The sequence below is a fragment of the Sabethes cyaneus genome, chromosome 1, assembly GCF_943734655.1.
Source record: "Sabethes cyaneus chromosome 1, idSabCyanKW18_F2, whole genome shotgun sequence".
In the NCBI taxonomy this organism is placed as follows: Eukaryota; Metazoa; Arthropoda; class Insecta; order Diptera; family Culicidae; genus Sabethes; species Sabethes cyaneus.
In genome coordinates, this window is record NC_071353.1 from 87,292,568 (window position 1) to 87,314,861 (window position 22,294).

General features: G+C 40.5%; 1 protein-coding gene across 3 annotated transcripts in view; it reads right to left on the reverse strand.

Annotated features, from left to right (window-relative positions):
• Positions 1-22,294, reverse strand: part of LOC128745182 (integrator complex subunit 7) — a 528,653-nt gene that overhangs the window by 382,852 nt on the left and 123,507 nt on the right. The window lies entirely within an intron of this gene.

Sequence of the window (22,294 nt, forward strand, 5' to 3'; positions counted from 1 at the left end):
GCTGAAATATTGTCACATTGACCCAATGCAAAGACTGTTTCACAAAATAATAGCTAAGAAAGCACAAAATTCGATTCTCTTCAACTAAATTCCTCTTCGGCGGGTCTGCGAAAACTAAACAATGTTTACCAATCACCAAACAACCGTAGTGGCTTCCATAGTAACCGCAGTAACCGCTCCTGCATTGAATGTCATAACTTAACTACACCCTTCAGAAAGTTGTACCCATCAGCCGCCATTATCACTCGTGGAAAGCTGGATTATTCCAACATATTTCGTTGCAATTGCTTATCTCAATCCCGCCAGGCAGCCGCAAAATCCCTTATGCTATCACGAGAAACATTTTTGTTTAAAAGTAGCTTATTCAACTAATGTATAGCTGTACCAATGGAACTAGTGCTAAGCTACTATACAACAAAAATGTTTCTTGGGATGTATTGTTCTTCTGTTCCTAAAGATCTTGAATGCCGCATGTGACCAGTGTGGGGTCAGTATTTTGCTTCCAAGGAAACCGCGAGTGATCATTACAGATCTGTACATTAGACGCAACGGAGTGCCAATTCCAACATAAGACCATGTCGCGTGGCATCTAGAAGAGGCAAAGAAGTTCTTTGTACGCTATTTGACGAGGACACGTATTTAGACGATTTAGAGTGGATCAATGCGAATTAAGTGAACACTAGTGAGTTTTTGAGCATACACCAACATTTATTGACAACCTCAATGCTGAAATACGTTCTGTTCGTGAGTTGGCCATAAAGGGATTTACAACAGATAATCGATATTGTTTTTTTATTAATTTTTTTGGACTTTGGTTTTTATAAACTTGTTTAAACTTTGTTAATTGTTTTAATATTCTTTCAATGTCTAACTTTTTAAATAAAACTTGAGTTTTGATGTTTCAAAAAATCTTACTAAGATTTTTTTATTGGGGGAGGGGGGATAGGCCAAAATCTTACAAAATCTTATATAGGGGGGAGGGGGGGTTCAAAAATGAGGAAAAAGCCCTTACGTAATTATTGCACGGCCCCTTGCAAAGGTCTAACATACGGTATATTTATCTATTTATTTAGTCGTCAAATCATAGTCATAGTAGACCTTTTACATTAGTTATTATGCGAATATGTTATAATAATAATAAATAATAATAATAATTTTCTTTATTAACGAGACTTTCAGCCATAGGCTGGTTCGTCTCAAATATGTTATAATAGTAATATTTCTATAGTACAATTTATAGAGAAAACTGAACAGAGTAACTTTTTTAGTTACATAGGGGTGATAGGGGCATAATGAGCATACGGGGCAAAACAGGCCACCGTTCATTTGGGCATATTAGCACATCAATTTGGCTAATTTGTTTAATGAACTTGTTGATGTTGATTGTCTGGGATATTGAGAAAAACTCGAGCCAACTCAGGATTGTAAAAATATTATAAGAATTGCAACCCATAAATATTTGTTGTGTGCTATGGACTTCTCCACTCCATATATGGTTACTATTACAATATATGAACAATCACTTTGTATAATTGAGATAATCTTTTGTTTTATCGCATTATTACAATTATTTTTGATTGGCATAGCTGCAAGGGGCATATTGAGCATACCTGGCAATGTATTTGTACATAACCAATAAATGCTGGAAAGTAAGCGTGTAGGGCGCTATATCTCTGCATATTAGTGTTGGTAAGAGGAAATGCTTATTAACTTAGAGACTGTATTGGCTCGTTTCAGTATCTCTGATTTATATTTTCAGGTATAAGTTCAAGTTGTTACGTAGTTTTCGAGCCGTAAATCTCGCATGTGCATAGTATTTTAGATATAAATTAAATTATGGTTGTATATGAGCACCATTGGCATTATATTAAATTTGTTAAAAAGCTATTTTTTATATCTTAATTTTCGTAATTTATGTAACTGGCTTTACAAGAAAATTTTCAAATATCCAGGTTAGTCTCATATAACTGGTGCAGCGCACGGGCGCAACATAAGCACTATCACAATCGGCGCATGGAACACGGTAAATTACGTTTCTCATTGCAAGATGCGGTGAGAAATCTTTGAGTTTCGTGAATAGTAATCTGTTGTTTTTGACGCATTTGAAACTCAGAGTGACATTTTTGAAGTTTTGTTTAATACTTCTTGCCAATGCAGGGGTGAGGGCATCAACATGGTGCAACGATAGATATACTTTTTACTCCGAGTTCACTTCTTCACAATTTTGTCTGCTTTGGTTAATAAACCTATTGATCAGCCCGTTGATCGGTGAGCTCGGATAGTTATTAGTAAGTAATAGCTTACGTACGATTGTCTTTTTCTCATCAATCGATTTGCTCGTGGATGACTGAAATACTCTGCCACTGAAGCCGGTAGCCGTGTTTAATTTTTGTGCCAGCGGGTGGAGTGAGATAAAAATTCTACCCGATGCCACAGATTTCTGATACCAATCAGTGAGAATTTTTTGTTTCCCGGTTCTTATTACAATCATATCTAAGTATGGTAATCGGTTGTCTTTTTCTGACTTGTTGGTGAATTAAACATGCGAGTCATAGCTGTTGAGAGCGTTCTATTTGTTTGTTTATTTGTTTATTTATTTGTACATCAACAGGCCTTGTGGCCCAAATGATAATTTAACCTAAAAACTACGCGCTATTGAAAAAAGCGATTTTTCAGCACGTTACGGCTGACGTCAAATTCGAAGCTGGAGTAAAAGCGGTTAAAGTGGCGTTGGAGACCGGTAATCGTGCTGAAGCTGCTGTAGTTAGTCCGTCGATTCGGCACGTGTAAAAAGTGGCTATTGCGCAATGTACGACTCCGGACGTGAATATCAAGGTTTTGCAATATATACGGGCAATCCACCCATGAGGTCAATAAATCGGAGACAATTGTTGCTCTATTTACATCGCGACGAACATGAAGGGGGTCTAGGTCGATGAGCCTACAGCGTTGTTCGTAGCTTGGCAGCTGGAAAGGGTTATTCCACGGAAGCTTCCGAAGAGCAAAACGAATGAATCTCCGCTGCACTGACTCGATTCGGCTAAGTCCATTTTGATAGTATGGGCTCCAAACAGGAGCACAGTATTCAAGCTTGAAGCGGACTAATGCGCAATAAAGAGGTTTGAAGCAGTAAACATCGTTGAAGTTCTTGCCGATGCGCATAATGAAGCCGAGGTTTCTGCAGGCTTTGTCCACGATGTACGCGATGTGCTGTTTGAATGTGAGTTTAGAGTCGAGCAGTATCCCCAGATCCTTGACGCAGTTTTCACGACGTAATGGCGTATTTGACAGCTTGTAGTCAAAAGCGAACGGGCTCAGCTTTCTGGAAAATGTGATGACTTCACACTTGTTGGGGTTAAGCAGCATTCGGTTGTCGACACACCATTTGTCAAAGGTCGATAGTTCCTCCTGAAGGACAGCGGCGTCGGATAGATTTTCAACTTTTGAGTATAACTTGAGGTCGTCAGCAAACAAGAGTCGCGGACCTTTAAGCAGGTAGTTGACGTCATTGAAGTAGATAAGGAATATTAAAGGACCAAGATGGCTGCCTTGTGGTATTCCAGAATGAGCAGTGAACGATCCAGAGAGACTGCCCTCAATGTTCACCTTTAAGTGGCGATCGGATAAGTATAAACGGAACCAACGCAGCAACGGACCACCTATGCCAAGTTTATCCAGTTTAGCAATAGCGATTTGGTGGTTCAATTTGTCGAAAGCTGCGGAAAGATCAGTGTAAATGACATCTGTTTGCGACCGAGCATCGAAACTATTTATCACGTAGGATGTAAGAGTCAAGAGATTGGTAGTCGTGGAGCGCTTGGGCATAAATCCATGTTGGTTATCAGAGATGTACGGTTTGAAAAATGCAAATACTGGTTCAAACAGGGCGAGCCCAAACAGTTTCGAAATTGAGTTTAGAGCAGAGATTCCTCGATAGTTATCTACGTTTTTCCTATTTCCCTTTTTATGCACAGGGAACATGTAGGCCGATTTCCATGCTGAGGGGAACCTGAGTTAACGGATAAGCTGAAAAGATGGCTCATTGGAGCAGCGATAGCGTGGATGCATTTTTTCAGGAACACAGGTGGTATACCGTCCGGTCCAACGGCTCGAGAAAGTTTCAACTTCGCGGCGGCCGATGTAACCATCACTTCGTCGATGGTGAGGTTGTTCAATGAATGACCCAGAAAAGGAACACACTCGGTCGCTGTGGATATCTCTGCAATCGTCAAACTTTCATCAGTAAATACACTGGAGAATTTCATCGAAAACAGTTCAGAAATTTGCTGAGAGTTGCTCGCCGTTTTATTACCCAGGAATATAACCGAGGGTAGACCGTCATCTTTCCGTTGCTGGTTGACCTATGTCCAAAAAGATTTAAGGTTACGCTTCAATCTTCGCTCGACATTTCTCAGGTAGTTTCGAAAGCAGGAACGACTCAGGCGTTTGTATCTTGTATTAATCGACAGGTAGTGGTTGCGGAGGGGTAGGGTCCTGTACCTCGTAAATTTCTTTAGAGCCGCTTTCCTTTCGGATTTGAGACGTCGCAACATAGTGTTTAGCCAGGGTGTCTGGTACTGAGCGGGAGCAGTTCTTTTGGGAACGTGACGATCGATAACGTAGTTCAAGATATTGGAGAAGGTTGTGGCAGCAGTGTTTATATCGTCATTATTTAAAACTGTGCTCCAGTTGATGCTGCTTAAAACATTTAAAATATCCCCAAAATCAGCATAGACGTAGGCGTAGAAGACGGCCGGAGGCGCAATATTTACGTCACGGATAATTTGTTGGCTTGTAGTAATTAGCAGAGCTGGATGATGCAGAACATGCTTGACAAGCGGGGTAGGCGCCATCGTCACAGATCTACTTTTTTAGTTACATAGGGGTGATAGGGGCATAATGAGCATACGGGGCAAAACAGGCCACCGTTCATTTGGGCATATTAGCACATCAATTTGGCTAATTTGTTTAATGAACTTGTTGATGTTGATTGTCTGGGATATTGAGAAAAACTCGAGCCAACTCAGGATTGTAAAAATATCATAAGAATTGCAACCCATAAAATAAGCTTTATATGCCATTTGTTGTGTGCTATGGACTTCTCCACTCCATATATGGTTACTATTACAATATATGAACAATCACTTTGTATAATTGAGATAATCTTTTGTTTTATCGCATTATTACAATTATTTTTGATTGGCATAGCTGCAAGGGGCATATTGAGCATACCTGGCAATGTATTTGTACATAACCAATAAAGGCTGGTAGTAAGCCCATTTTCATATATCGTTTATTTGTTGAACGGTTGCAGTACTATAGCAATCGAGCAATTCAATATTGATAGGCGATAGAGTTGACGAACCCATGTCAGCGTACAGGTACCCGTTCACGCCACTTAATGCTTGGTAGATTGAAATCGCCCAGAATAATAATGTCATCCGACGCAGATGCCATCGATGCTATTTGGTTAACTGAATTAATATGTGCATTCAGAATAACCGGGTCTCGGATGCGGTCAGGAGGAACGTAGATAGCACACAAGAATAGTCTACGGTCTGAAAGTTTGATATTTCCCCATACTTGCTCGACCGGTAACCACTCGACGTTTTCGATGACGAAGGTCTGAAACTGGCGGTGGACCGCAATCAAGACTCCGCCTCCCGTAGCTTTGCGGCTGTTGAGCACACTTCGATCACAGCGAAAGACTTCGTAGTTCGGCCCAAATATCTGCCGAGAGCACGTACGATTGTCAAGCCAGCACAATTATCTCGTACGGACTGTCGGCGCATGCTAGCAGGTAGTCAGGAACACTCGTGTTCATACCACCAACGTTCTGGTAATAGACGTGAACGGGATGGAATTTCAAGAGGCTCGATGGTGATGAACTAGAAGTGGAGAGCGAATCAGCAGTGGGGCTGGGATCAGCGATTTCAAACTTGCCTGGAAGGCGATTCTGGAAGCCCCGTTCCCTGCACCCACCAGCAGGACCGGGACGGCTGCTGGTCGCTGGCTGGAAGAGCTCGACTGCGGCGGGGGGGTCGGGGGCGTCCATAATTCCATCTGTAGTGCGTCCCAATATCACGTTGAGCGAGGAGACATGCGGATGTCTTAGGTCACGGTCATTCTGGTGGAATGTCAGTTCAGCAGTTGGAGTGTCGTCATCAACGTGTCGTTCAGTAAGGACCGATGTCGGAACATGCAAATGTTTAGTACTGGAAACACGGTACGAGTCAGTCGCCGAATGTATATTAACAAATGTGTACTTGCCGTGAAGAGAATTTTGGAAGCCCCTTTCCCCGCACTCACGCGTAGGACCGGAACGACTGATGAACGCTGGCGGCAATAGCGCGACTACGGTGGGGGGGTCGGGGGCATCCATAATACTAACAACAGTGCGTCCCAGTGTTATGTTTGGTGAAATAATCGGTCGTTTGAAGATGGCAATAGCGTCGGGTTGACAGTCGGCCAGTAGAAACTCGGTGTAGTCAAGTGTCGTCGGTGTTACGGGAACTATGGTCCCTCTACTGCAGGGGTCAGCGATGGAGCTGCAGTCGAAGGAAGTTCTAAAGGGACTGGAGTTAGCACCATTGGAGTTACAGATGATGAGCCAGCACCGGAGTTATCATTGTGTCCAACTAAAGGAGTAGCGAGAGGGTCGGGAGCGGTGGGGTGCATCCATACCGCTGAATTCGTTCGCGCATCGTCGAATTCCCTAAATACAATTCCCTGTGGTCAAGTATCTGGGTTCAGGGCCGCATTTTTGTACGCCAGGGGAATGCCAACTTTGAACGAAATAAGTTGAGCGATTGGAGGTCGGCCCCCTTTTTCACCAGTGAAATCACACGAACGGGCTCCTGGTTTCGTAAACCATCTCGAACAAGCCGCTCGACAACCTCAGAGGTCACGGTAGGGTGGAAACGCGAGAGGTACACCCAGAATAGCTTAGGCGGGGTGCCGACCACAAGATTTTCGGGGTTATCGACGAGTCTGGTGCCAGTAGTCGGTTTATTCGGGGTTTCCGAGTCGCCGCGACGACGTTTAGCAGGACGATCGCGAGCTGGTATTCGCATTGGGGTTGCCGCATTGACCTTATCGGCGAGTTTGGCAACCTCGTTGTTGTTCCGCACGATTTCGTTTTTTAGCTCCGAGATTCCGCTCATTTGCCCTGCTACGACTGACGTTATCACGTTTCCCAGGGACGACACGGTACTTTTCAAACGTGCGAATTTCATAAGCCTAACGCATTCATCACACATCCAAAACAAATTGTTGTTTGACCGGACGAATTTCATGAAAGTAGCGTTCAAGCCAGCGCACCGAGTGTGACACACTTGGTCGCAAAAACCCATGCATCTTAAAAGGTCCTCTTCCTTCTTTATCGTTTTCGCGCAACGATCGCAAGCGGTACACTCTGTCATTTTTGACAAACAAAAACGAAAATCGTGTTAGGAGTGTACCAGTAGGTATGCCCTTAGTTGCGTGCGCGAATATCGATATAGCGGGTAACGATACGGTATCGCCCAATTTATCAGCAGCTGTGCACAATGTAAACAAACAAATCCAGCAAAACTATGTAGCCACAAATCACAAAAAATCACTCCGATTAAATTCCAGAAGCGTTGTTTCGACAATGAAACGCCTAATAAAGCCTTTAATTACACTTTGCACGAATTATGAACAATGAAACTAACGATAAACATGTATAAAATAGCAAAAAAAAAGCGTTCTTTGCATATTCAATCTTGTCTGCTGGAAGAGCGGTGAACAAATCGTCGACATATTTTCTAATACACGGAACTGTGATATCGATCTTGGTCAGCACATCGTCAAGTAATGTGGTCATTACAAGATCAGCCAATGCTGGAGACAGCGGATTCCCTATTGGAGTTCCCTCATGTTGCCTATGGTTTGCCCCACGGAACGTTCACGTTCTGGTATCCTTACCAACTATGTCAAAGGGATTTGTTCGATATAAAACAAAAATTGTCTTATATCGAATTGTCTTATATCGAGGTTGTTTTATAACGAGGCTGTCTTATATCGAGGTATCCCTGTATTTTAAATAAAATGATGATGATGATGATGATGAGAAGAAAAATGATAGATAGAATTTGTAAAGCATAGCCTTGGATATTTCGTACTACTTGAGTTGTAAAATGTAGTATAGTGAAGAAGTGGAGGATTCATCAGCCCCGCCTAACACCGGTCCTCAATCGCGCGCCTATTACACAGATCTGCAAAAAATAATTTTTTTCCAGATGCATGAGATACTTTAGGTGAATTATATGTTTTTTGAGGTGCTGAATCTAAAACTGATTTCCGTTTCTCTCCATTACGTACAGATTTTTTGCAAATTATGGTTCTAATATGGATAAGTCATTAATTGGGTGGAAAAATTATTATCACAGATTCGTAATAAAGACCCTAAATAAGGTCTTTTTTATTATTTTTGTAAATTTTTACTTAATAAATACAGGAAAAATACTACTGGACTGAAATATTTTACCTCTACTATTTTTTTCTATTCAATATTCAATACAGGGTTACTTACGCACATTCAATTGCAGTGCCTCATAGAAGCAAAATCTGTAAAAAATATGTATGAAGCATTTGTTTGGCTGAATGTAATCTACAATTTTGCTGAATAGAGGAGTGTATTATTTTTTCCATTTATAATAGAAACGGCCTTTAAACCTTATTATATAAATAGAATGTTTTTTCGTGTTAAGGATAAAGTTGCAACACTGTTACTGCGTAAATGCAACAGATAATGGAGTACTCAGTTCAAAAATATTGTAGATTGCATTCAGCTCTACAAATGTTTCATACTTGACTTTTATCGAATTTGCTTCTATAAGGCAATACAGTTGACTGAGCACAAGTGGGCGTATTTGAGCGCACCAAATCTGCTTTAAAATAATATTCTCTATAGTTTCCATCATATATGGGTTTTTCCCAAAACATGGAATGGTTTACATTAATAAATACAATTCTGATGTAAAAATAAATTTTTAATGTAAATTACATCCGGGATATTTCTGCTGCTTTATGTCGAAAACCAACTTTTAAGATTATTCAACAAGTATTGCATAAAAACGTGACGTGATGGACAATTTTTGTTATTTTTTCTGCATTCAGTGGCCTAAATCTATAAGAATCAGTTGAAAAATCCTATGCAGTTTTTTTGATGCAGACCTGTGTTATCAATTTTCCAATACAAACTACAAATATACCAATAGAAAGCCAAATTTTGAACCGTTAGTGGTTATGAACTTATCATGGCAAATTTCATCTTACTTCCCCCCAGCATTTATGCACTATCCCAAGATAGGTCTACAAATTAAATTGAGCGCAACATGACTTGGACGTTAGTGGTAGTCGACAGAAACTTTAAAATATAGTAGAGTCGCACCCGCTTCCCCGGGCTGGCAATGGGTGAATATGCGCATTCCATAACCTCTGTTCATTAACTCCTATTCCTACCTCCACGAGGTGCCGGCTGGGGTATGCAACTTCGGTTGTCGTATGCTAACAGGAATGGGGGCACAGTGGCTCCCACCCAGATTAAGATGGCAGCACACCCATATTAACACGGGTTACGAATCTTACGGCAATCCAGTGCTATGCGCCAACAGATGCTGCCGACCTGCAGGAGAAAGAGAGTTTTTACAGCCAGCTGAAAAGCGTGGTTGAAAAAATCCCGAAGAAGGACATCCAAATTCACATGGGCGACTTCAACGCGAAGATTGGTTCAAACAACGCGGACCTTGAACGCGCCATGGGACGCTATGGCCTAGGAGAGATGAGCGAAAACGGGGATATGTTTACAGAATTCTGTGGTCATAACGACATGATCATTGGTGGATCGCTCTTCCCCCATAGACCAGTACATAAAGTCACGTGGGTCACGTCGCGACGGCTGAACAGAAAACCAAATCGACCATATCTGCATCAGCCGGAAATGGAGAAGGAGCCTTCTTGATGTACGCAACAAACACAGCGCTGATATTGCATCCGACCATCATCTTGTTATCGCTGAGATACGTCTGCGCGTCGCACGTGTCCAACGACGGGAGGAAAAAGTTGGATGCCGCTACGACGTCCGTCGATTGGAGAATTCTGAGGTGAAAAGGGTCATTGTCGAACAACTTGAATCTCGAGCCTAGGAATTGCCACCTGGCGGAACCGTCGAACAGCAATGGACCGGCATCAAGAACGCCTTCATCACGACCAGTGATGAAACCCTCGGCAAAGCGCGCAGCAGGCGGAGGGTATGGATTTCGGATGAAACTTAGAGAAAGAGCCGGAATTGCCCGAGCGCGGACCAGATCGGCTAAGACAGCTGCCCGTCAACGATACGCCGAACTGGAGAGGGCTGTTAAACGTGCTTGTAGGCGAGACAAGAGAGCCTGGACTAACTCCCTAGCCGAACAAGGAGAAATCGCCGCCGCCAATGGTGATATCCGTTTGTTGTACGATATTTCTCGCCGCCTTAGTGGTACCAGGATGTGTTTAATATAATTAAAGCTTTCGTAATAACCATCAGCTTCACTGATGATCAAAAGAGTGCGGGAACTCATTCTCGATCTGTAGATAAATAGCATTATCGATAACAATGGGTACGATTTTCTATGAATAGCGAGATCGACCAAATTACTTTGTCTCTTACACGTTTAGTATCAATAAATCGTTAAGCGTGATCGCGTCGTTCTGTTACTCAAGTGCGTGTCTAATTTATCGAATAACGATAGTGCACTTTGACGATTGTGCCTTCGTTTGTTATAAAAAGAAACAGACCAGTGACATTATCGAAGAAGAACAAACATTTTCTGGTCCTTCGAGCCGGATGTCCGAAAGACATCCTGAACCTGAACAGTGAACATTCTCCAAAGTGTAGTGCATTTGTTCTCACGACGTGATATCGCCACTGCATTTATTAGACGGAGCTTGTACCTGTGATAAAGTGGCGGCCCTCAGCGCAGCAGCTACGAGTAACGGAATAATTAGCACGGCTCCATATTCTAAGCCAGGGGGCTCCCGCAGTCCAGTTAAGTTTTTGTTTTCAATGAATATGCAAAAGGTTTAAGGAATGTTTTGTATCCCATAGCTGTCATCGTCCGCCCAAGGACGGTGGTCGTCGAAGCAATTGTCAACACGCTGAAGAAAGGAGGACGTCTACACGGTTGTATCATCTATCCGAAAGTTGAACTCGTCATCACGACTCCGTTGGACTCATAAAAATGCCGCGCTAGGCATCGCACTTCATGTTCATCATCTCAATGTATTGTCTACATTAAGCATGGGAAGTCATCGGCGTAGGCGCCCGCGGAGGGACGCCTCCAGGGAATTACGCTGTGTATCCACGGCGGCCGGGAAGTGCACTCCCAGGATGGTCGCAATCTCGTCGCAACTCATTGCAAACTCATCGCAAACGCATCGTAAGCAAGGCATCGCAAGGAAATAAAAATTCGCTCTTGGATACCGGTACAAGGCCGGTGTGTATTCATCCAGGATGGACACCAGTACCAAGCACACTACTGATCTACAAGGAAGTTGCAGAATAAGAAGTTTCGTATACACTTCTCGACTATATGACTAACCAAACCAAAAAATTTATGTAACCAAAGGTGTTAAATTTTTGTATCATTGTGGAAGAAACTTTTGTAATAGTGTTAGTTATATTCAAATAGATAGACAGTAGATTAGTTTAATTTAGAAATACCGCATATTTCTAAGGCGGCCGGTATGTTTAATATAATTAAAGCTTTCGTTCAACCGGCCCACTCTGTAATAACCATCAGCTTCACTGATGATCAAAAGAGTGCGGGAACTCATTCTCGATCTGTAGATAAATAGCATTATCGATAACAATGGGTACGATTTTCTATGAATAGCGAGATCGACCAAACTACTTTGTCTCTTACACGTTTAGTATCAATAAATCGTTAAGCGTGATCGCGTCGTTCTGTTACTCAAGTGCGTGTCTAATTTATCGAATAACGATAGTGCACTTTGACGATTGTGCCTTCGTTTGTTATAAAAAGAAACAGACCAGTGACATTATCGAAGAAGAACAAACAGGATGAATACAAAGATGCCGCTAAAGGACAGAGCTGGTCAGCTATTGACTGACCGTACAGAACAGCTTAAGCGATGGGTTGAACATTTTGAACAACTCTTCCGAGTTTCAAATGTCAGAGACCAACAAAACCAACAGCGTATGACACCTACAGTTCGTCGAATCAATCGCGTGAACTCGGAGGCGCCATCGCTAGATGAAATTGTAGCAGCCATCAAGAGTATGAAATCCAATAGAGCGCCAGGGATAGATCGCATTTCAGCCGAAATGCTCAAAGCTGACCCATCTTTAGACTAATTTCATGTTTTTAGCCTTGACCTTGAAATGCAGTCATACATATATATTAATATTTTTTTGAAACGATGGTTCTACAATTGATGAAGGGACGATAGGGGAAAGAAATGAAAATTTTGGTGAAGGAAGGGAAGAGCGGAAAGAAAAGGAGAGGGGGGGGGATATTGGTAGCTACGCTTGACAAGTAGTCATTTTGACTCCTACCTTTTGTCCAATGCTGGAAGGTGCATGAATCGAACCAAGCTATAATCTGAGATTATAACCGGATTCGAACCCACAACACCCGCCGGGGCATGTGGTTCGCTGGTACTTGTACCTTTGAACGATAGAGGCGCTGGACAAAAGAAGACTGCAAAATCCACTTATCAAGATAGCGACGCGTTTGGTTGGGTTATCGACACATATTGTGCCTCTTCCTACATCTATTGCAGATTACCACCGAGCGAGAAGTTTTAATCTAACTGGTTTTTACTGGCAGGACGACGACACTATGCCGGCCCTTACGACTTGCAAGCGTCGTCTATCAGCGTGTGTTAGCCGCGTTTCTTGCCGCCGGTTTTCGAGGGAAGGCCTATGAAATGAAACTAATCTCAAGTTTTTAGTCTTGACCTTGAAATGCGGTCATACATATATATATTAGGCGACATCCATTTAGTACGTCACGCAAATTTTGACCAAAATCAACCCCCCCTCCCCCCCTTGGCACATTTCGTCACACATTCGTGACCCCCCCTGAGAAAGTACGTCACGTCACGGAAACCCCCCCCCCCCCCTTCACAACAAAAAAAATTTCATTCATTTTCAAAATATTCATTCCAACCTTTTTATTTAAAGCTATCAAATGAAATTCAGCGAATAAAAAAAGGAAAATTTTCGAGCTTATAAGTCATCGATTCACGGATTTTGAAGATGATCTTCAATTGCTACAATCGGATAGGCTTCAGAAGTCGCTGATGTGCCGTCGATTAATGTTTCGCGCATATCCACGCCCTTCACATTCATCCACTCAAATTCGTCTGATCTAGTTGAAAGAATCAGGACTTCCTGCTGACGTCTTGCAGCAACACACCTTGGAAGAACTTTTCTGACGGATTTTGTCATTTTGTGTATTTCTTCAATCGTGTAATCATTCAACACTAACTTAGATGCGAAATTTAATCCGCAAGTGGCTTAAACTCTATCTTTCAGAGAGCTTTTGAGTGAGGGGCAGTATAAATTATACCGAAAAACCTTAAAAGCAGCCGTGGAACTTCGGTATGAGTTTTTGTTCTTCGATTGAGTTCAGCACGAATATCAAGGTAAAACATTGCCATGGGTCTCTGGCAGCTTCCAGTAACCCTTCAGGAGTTTGTGCGACTGCTATTTGCGGTTGCAAAAATCTTTTAGGCAGGACGGTACTCAAGCAGCTCTTCAGCGGTGTACTGCATATTCTGTAAAGCCTTAATGGAGAGTTCATACTACATAGAATAAATGAGAAATGAGAAAAATGAAAGTGTTCATTCAAAAACTACAAAGTGTACAGCCCTAAGGGTTGTACGAAAGGGTGACGTAGAACTATATCAGATCATCAGATCAAAGACTAACGTAAACTGCATTTCTGGCATATGTATGTTTATAAGAATCTGTGAGTGCCATTGCTTAAGTGAATGTTTAAAAGAGAAGAGCGAAATATGCAATGCAATGGTGGCTTTGAAAATACGTGGACGGGGGTTCATAAGTTGTATATCATTTGTATGGGATCCCCTTCTTAAAGAAAGCAAAGGTTCTAATCTACTATAGAAAAAAATCCTCCCTTCGTTAAAAGACGGATGAGTCTCATTATACCATAGAAAAAATTCCTGTCTTCTAAAACTCCTACATGCCAAATTTGGTTCCATTTGCTTGATTAGTTCTAGAGCTATGAGGAAATTTGTATTTCATTTGTCTGGGAGCCCCCCCTCTTAGAAGAAGGGGTTTCAGTACACCGTAGAAAAACATCTTACCTCCAAAAACCCCCACATGCTAATTTTGGTTCCTTTTGCTTGATTAGTTCTCGAGTTTTGAGGAAATTTGTGTTTCATTTGTAGAGCAGCCCCCCCTCTTACGCCCCCCTTAAAATTGTTCTCTTACCCCTCAATAAAATTGCTGGTCATTTTATCTATTCAACGACATATAAATTGCTCAGTTACGTTCAGTAGTTTAGTAGTTATTAGCATTTTAAATCTTTCATTCAAACGTTACACTTCTATTTTCGTTTTCACAAAGTGCTACCCAGTCCCAGTAAAGTAAACAAAGACGTAGTCCTACGTCAAAAATTTTACTATTTGTTTTAAAATCCATCAGTACGTTAATTTTATAGAAGCCTTCAATAGTTGTATCTTAAAATGAAGGCTAAATAATAATTTCCCGAATAAATTTTCCATATGATTTTTTTTCATGTGACGTCACATAACTTCATACCCCCCCTCCCCCCTACGTCACAAATCGTCACGATTAGGTCAACCCCCCCTCCCCCCTATAAGCGTGACGTACTTTATGGATGCCCCCTTAATATTTTTTTGAAACGATGGTTCTACAATTGATGAAGGGGTGGTAGGGGAAAGAAATGAAAATTTTGGTGAAGGAGGGGAAGAGCGGAAAGAAATCTTTGTCAGCCCAGATGATGCATCAGCTTTTCAGCAATATTTGGAAAACCACAACTTTTCCGGTGGACTGGATGCAGGGCATATTGGTCAAAGTCTCTAAGAAAGGAGACCTAACTGAATGCGGTAATTGGCGTGGCATCACGTTGCTCTGTATTACTCTCAAAGTACTCTATAAGGTAATCCTCAACCGGATCCAGGAGAAGATCGACGCTACTCTCCGGCGGCAGCAAGCTGGATTCCGTGCTGGCCGATCATGCGTAGACCATATCACGGAAGGAATATCTGGCTACTGAAGTTCTGGAACTGGGAGGACATATGCTGCTCGCGACAACGAAACGATCAGAATTATCGTCACTTGCAGCTGGCCATCCGCAACAACGAAGAGTTGAACAAATTGCTGTCCCGTGTCACCACTGCTATAAGAAGTGTCTTCGAACATCCAAACTGTTTTGTTGCTGCCCAAGAAGACGGAAAAGAAGGCTTAAATTTCCAACATATCACGTCGAAAAACCGTTCTTTTAAGAACGAAACATATGTTCATGAAGATTTGAGGAATTATTGCTCACTGATTTTAATTCTATTTAATTTAGATTGATTCTAATGTACGCTTCTTATCAAATAATTTTTACCGATCACCTCTCGTGGTTTTGTTCGCTTGTTGCTGGTGGTTCATTTCATTGCCGTGATGGCACGTCTAAACTGTTTTGTTGCTGCCAAAGAAGACGGAAAAGAAGGCTTAAATTTCCAGCATATCACGTCGAAAACCCGTTCTTTTAAGAACGAAACATATGTTCATGAAGATTTAAGGAATTTTCGCTCACTGATTTTAATTCTATTTAATTTAGATTGATCTGATTGTTCGCTTCTTATCAAATAATTTTAACCGATCACCTCTCGCGCTTCTGTTCGCTTGTTGCTGGTTGAGTTGGCCGTCTCGGAAGGTACCAAAACAGCCAACAAATATACCAGCTTCAAGTAAATGTTTTCGGTCAAGCGTCAAAATGAATGAAACCATGGGTTTAATAAAATAAAAGAGATTTAGTAACATCTTTTGCATCTTCATATAAGAATTTGTTCGTTCTTCAAAGAACGGTTTTCAGTAATTGATGAAACCTAGGAAACTTGGAACTTAGGGCTTTCCACACGGTTTACTTTAGCAACACAAATTTATCCATCACCAATGCTACAGTAATAATACGTAGCGTAATTTTTCTTTGGCTTTGCTGGTAACTTTGGCTGGCTGGTAACTTTGCTCTTTTGTTCAGACTGAAATTGAAATGTTCTGTTTTATTTTACGTACATGATAGAATGAAGGACCATGAAAAATAGGTGAGGTCGATTCTTGTCGCTTGCTCTGGTACATAACACGGAGTAAGCCGGCGAACAGCGAATTATTCAAACGCTAGCTGAGCTACTGCCAACGTCGTTTGCCAGGGCAAACGAAAGTCACGCTCGACTCGTGCGCTTTTGCAGTGTGTTGGAGCTGGAGCACTCGTTTCGCTGCCGTGATGAAATATCTGGCTGCCGAAGTTCTGGAATTGGCGGTATATATGCTGCACGCGACAGCAAAACGACCAGAAGCATCCCACGTTACTTGCAGCTGGCCACTTGGAGTGGTATTTCATCGTGATTCAGGACCATACACGAACGGTTTCGTTGATCTCATAGCTGCTGAGGCTTTCCGGTTGGTCCGTTGCAACAAGCCGTGCCTGGTTTGCGGTTATCGGTATTCCAATTTACCGAACAGAGAATTACGTTAGGTGCGTTAGTGCAAGTTTATTGCAAGCTGGAGTTATGGTAATCAAACAATCGGTCCTTTTAAGGGCCACACAACGATTGACGAGTTTATTATATTTTCTTGCTCAGTTAATACCATAATAACACAGGCAACGAGGGAAAAGTTGAATTTTTCGCCATTGCGGACGACCAACAAATGACGGAAATCAGTTTTCTGGTCACGGGCGACATTTTCTGCGACTTCCAAAACGTCTGCAGGTTGTAAATGCTTTATCAGTGTTCTTTTTTAAGCCGCAGAAAAGTTGCGCAAAATTTCAACTTCTTGAAAACTCGCGCGTACCGTCTACCGATTACTATAGGAAAAGCACTATTCAACGTAGAAACATATAAAAATTTATTTACTTTTTACCTTTGTTATAGTTTTGTTATATACTTGAAATTGGTTGGTTTAGAAATTGGTCGAAAAACATGAAACTGATCCGAGGCCCGGAGGGCCGAATCACATATGCCAATCGATTGAGCTCGACGAACTGAGCAATGTCTGTGTGTGTATGTGTGTGCGTGCAGCTCATTTTCTATCGCCTGTTTCTCGGATATGGCTGAACCGATTTATGCGCTATTAGTCTCATTTGAAAGGTATTATTGCCTAGTATATCACTATTGAATTGCTTCGTGGTCCGATGTTTCGTTTAAAAGTTATAAGCAAAAATGTGAAAACTACGTGACACGATTTTCTCCGGAACCACGCAACCGATTTCAATGATCTTAGTACCAAATGAAAGCTCTTGCTAAATTATAAAAATTTTCAGAAAGTTTTATTGAAAACAAACAAGTAGTTTAAAAGTTATGCTTAAAAACGTGTTTTGACAAGGTAATAATTATCGCCTGTTTCTCAGAGATGGTCTAGACGATTTATGCGCTATTAGTCTCATCTGAAAGGTAATATAGCCGGATAGATCACTATTGAATGGTTTTTTGATTGGACTTTTAGTTTGAAAGTTATGAGCAATTGAAGTTACACGTTAAAATTTACAATACTTTATAGCGATTTTAACCAAGATAATGTATCTACTTTCAATTGTTTTAGTATTAAACGAGAGGTCTTAACACTGCAAATGTATTTACCAAATTTCATAAGGATTGGATCTACTGGTCAAAAGATATTTAAAAATGATTGATGAAATTTATTCAAGAAAACGTTAATGAAGAAACCTTTAATGGGACCAAACCTCAAAAACAGAATAATATAGTAAAAATGTGTAATTTTTCAACGGCTGTTTCTTTGCAGCAGTTAATTATTAAAATATAGCACATTTTCTTACACTTTTAGGGTGACCGTGAATCCGCTTAAAAGGGTGACACAAATTTTTATTTTTGAAACGCGTCCAAAAAATAGCGTCTTCACAAAAATTGTAGAACACACTAAAAAAAGCAACTTTGTTGCAAATAGTAACTATCTATCTCTTACTGGTTGCGAAATTTAATGATTTGTTTAAAGAAACCAGTTTAAAATCAAGCAAAGCAAAGCCATGGGTGTAAACGTCCTTCAGAACTTGACCCTTCTTTATCGACAGACTTCGCAGCCGGTTATTAGAGTACAGGAAAATTACGGGCTAGGGCAAAAATCCTATTAACTCTGTAACGGCACCGATCAGTCGAGATTCGAACATACGACGATTGGCTTGTTAGGCTAGCATTGTACCCCGAGGCTAACAGTCACTTTAAAATCAGTTCTGCTCAAAAATTCTGTACACGCTGTTTTCATTGCTTTCATATGTTCTATAAAGTTATTTAGTAGGTTAAAATACACACTGAAGATTGTTTATCGCTAGGATGCATATGGATGATAACTAGCACAGCATTAACAAACAGTTGAATTAAGTTCCGAAGACGATATCTCGATATCTGTATGATCATTTCCAGCTCAAAACGCTAAAAAAGGCATTTTTTACTTGACTATTTTCGATTGGAATTGGAATTTGAATGCGAAAATAGTTTCTTTCTAAACCTAATATTTGACGAGCAACATTTCAAAAGGTACAATGTGCAAATGAAAGATTCTCTTTGCATCTCGTCTTTTACGCTTATTACGGCGGCATAAATGCACTTGAATGCGTCTATTTTGCATGAAACGGTTACTGTTGTTATTGGAAAGCTTAACCTTTAGAATAATTGGGTTGAAATGTATTTATGCCACCGCAATAAGCATAAGAGAGGAAACGCAAAGAGAATCTCTCATTTGCACATTGGACCTTTTGACATGTTAGTCGAAATTTCCAAGTTTATCTGTAAGTAAAAAATAAAAAGGTTTGACAAAACGGATCTTTTTTAACCGTTATGTGTGCAACAGGGTACCCGGGTACCTTTTCAGTTTTAAAATAGTTATAACTCAATCAAAAACGTATGTTTTAAAATTTTGTGACATCGTAAAACTCGTTGATCTTAAGTAATTGAGGTTTTTTTGGTGCATATCCATAAAGGGGATTAGCAATGGGAGGCCCTTGAATTTTTTTTATTACGTAGGAGGGCGACAAGGGTACCCGGGTACCCATGATTTGCTATGTTCATAACTTTGGCTATCTTGAACCGATTTGGACGAAACCAGTGGCATTTGATTTGTACATTTATCTAGTTTTGATTAGATAAAGCATTTGGCCATCAAATTTTAAAGTACTTAGCAAAAAACTCACGGACTTACTTTTTATAGCGGAACGAAGGGAAAAGTCAACTTTCCACTTTGACGATCGAGTTTATTCTAACATATCGAACCAATTTAGCTTTCAGCTAAATTCTTACCGAAGAGCGAACAATATCAATAGCAATCGAAATGACAGCTGGATCATCAATGGGTTCGGACATCTATGCCCACTAGACTAGAGATCAACTTCTACACTCTACTTGATTATTAACCGAACTGTATATATATTACAATGCCTTCACCCTTAGGATCGAACTTATGCTTAATATTTTTACAACTATTTACAACATAATAAATTCGAAATTATTGAAATTATAACATTAGAATTCAATCGAATATTGAACATTTCATTTATAATAAACATAGCTTCCATCGAACTTCTTTTTTCTAGCTCGGCTAGATCTACGCAGATCTTTATCACTGTTGCTTCGAGAAGAATCGTGTTGAACTCTTGAATCCTTTGATCGTAAAACATTCGGGTGTACTTCGTTTCTAGTTGGTACAGGTGGTTCCAAGTTCGGCGAAAATCCCCGGAATGGTTCGTCGTCATCGGAGCCTTCATGCCGCCTTTTTGAACCCCGGCATAGCGTAGGTGTAAACCGGTCCAACTGAAGCGCCGTATTGCGCCTGCGTTCAGTTTCACTGAGCTTAATCTGCCCCCTGTGGGCCGAGATCAAGGCTGATCCGATCGAGATCTGTAAAGTATTCAAAGAGATTCTTTTAACAAACGTCGCTTCTAACCATTTCTGTGTTTCTTTCATATTATGATTTCTGTAATAAACCTTGTCTCCTGAAACTAGTTTATTGAACGGATCTTTAAGTGCCTTTTCAAACTGAACATGCTTTTCTTCATCGTCAAATTTGGATTGCTTAATCATTTTTTTGAAGTTTTTATTAGGGTTTGTCAAATCTAAAAGCGTTTTCGGTTTATAGCACAAAACTCTTTCAGACGGGAAATCTCCTCCCTCTGTCAGACAAGTATTACGGTAACCAAACAAAAAGTAGTCCAGTTTATCCTGGATACTTAAACTCTTTATCTCGGGATCAAGGAGAAATTTCTTTAAAATATCCTTTGCCACTCGTACTAAGCGTTCCGCTTGACCATTACTTTGTGGATGGTAAGGCGGACTTTTCATCACCTTGATCCCTTGTCTTTCAAGAAAAGAAATAAATTGTTGGGAATTAAACGGTGGTCCATTATCCGTCACCACAACATCCGGTAGACCAAAACGAGTGAATAAACTTTGCATGTTTTTAATAACTTTTTCGGCTTCCGTTCCATACTTCATCCATATTACTTCCAACCATTTCGAAAAACTGTCTACAATTAGCAAGAATACATTTCTTTCATGGTAGAAAAAATCCGCATGGATTCTACTAAACGGTCGAGTAGTTGGCGTCCATTTAAATGTAATGTTTTGCCCTGGCACAGAAACCATTTTTGCACAAACGTCACATTTTTTAACATAACGCTCAATGTCGTAATTAATGCCAAACCAGTATAAATATCTTCTAGCTAATTGTTTCATCTTGATAATCCCTACGTGATTTGCATGGAGTAGCTTCAACATCTTATTTTGGAGCGAAAATGGTATTACTACACGGTTCTGGAAAACTAAACAACCGTCCGTGATTTCTAAATCCTTATGTTGTGAATAAATATTTCTGAAACTTCTCTCTAATCTTTCTGGCCAACCATGCTTTGTAAAATATATTACCTGTTGAAGATATTGATCATTCTGAGTCTCTTTAGCTATTACGGAAGAATCGAGAGGCAGTTCAATAGAAAAATTTAAACTATTCACGCTATAACTATCAACAACTTTAGGAACCTCGTTGCTTAAAGGAAATCTGGAACAAAAATCGGCGTTGCTCATTTTATCCGACGGTCTGTACAAAATATCGAAATTGTAAATGGACAACTCCATTATGTAACGTTGCAACCTAGTCACGAAAATTGAATTACGTCCCGATTTACCAAAAATTCCTAAAAGCGGCTTATGGTCAGTATATACCGTGAATTTCTGGCCGTACAGGTATTTATGGAACTTCTTTATCGTTGATACTATTGCCAGTGCCTCCAAATGCAGGATCGGATAAGTTTTTTGTGCTGTATTCAGCGAAAAAGAGGTGAAACTGATCGGCCTTTCTACTCCACCGATAGTGTGAGCTATCACTCCTCCTAATCCGTAGGATGAAGCATCAGCACAGACTATAATTGGTTTTTTGGGATCGTACAAAACTAATAAACTAGCATTGAGCAGCTGTAATTTGCATTCATTAAAGGCTTTGTCACATATAGAACTCCACACATACTTAACATCTTTTAGCAATAACTTATACAATGGACTTAAAATTGTAGATAAATTAGGAAGAAATTTGCCATAATAGTTTATGAGGCCAAGAAAAGCTTTTAATTGGGTAACATTTTCTGGTTTCTTAGCTTGCTGAATAGTTGCTACTTTCTCTGGGTTTGGCTTGAGGCCCTCCCCTGGTATTACGTGTCCCAAATAAAGCAACTCTTTCACGAAAAACTTACATTTATCAAAGTTAACCTTGATATTAGTTTCATGCAATCTGTCTAAAACTAATAGAAGCCTTTTATGGCAATCCTCAAAATCTCTTCCAGCAACCAACACGTCGTCTAAATAGCAAAAGACCATACTTAGTCCTTTTAAAACCGTGTCCATTATTTGCTGAAAAATTGCAGCACTTGAAGAAGCACCTTGAGGAAGCCTGTTGTAAGTGAAAAGTCCTCTTGATGTATTAATAACGACAAATTTCCGTGATTTCTCCGATAAATTAAGTTGTGTATAAGCATTAGATAAGTCCAAGGAACAAAAACAACTACAATCAGAC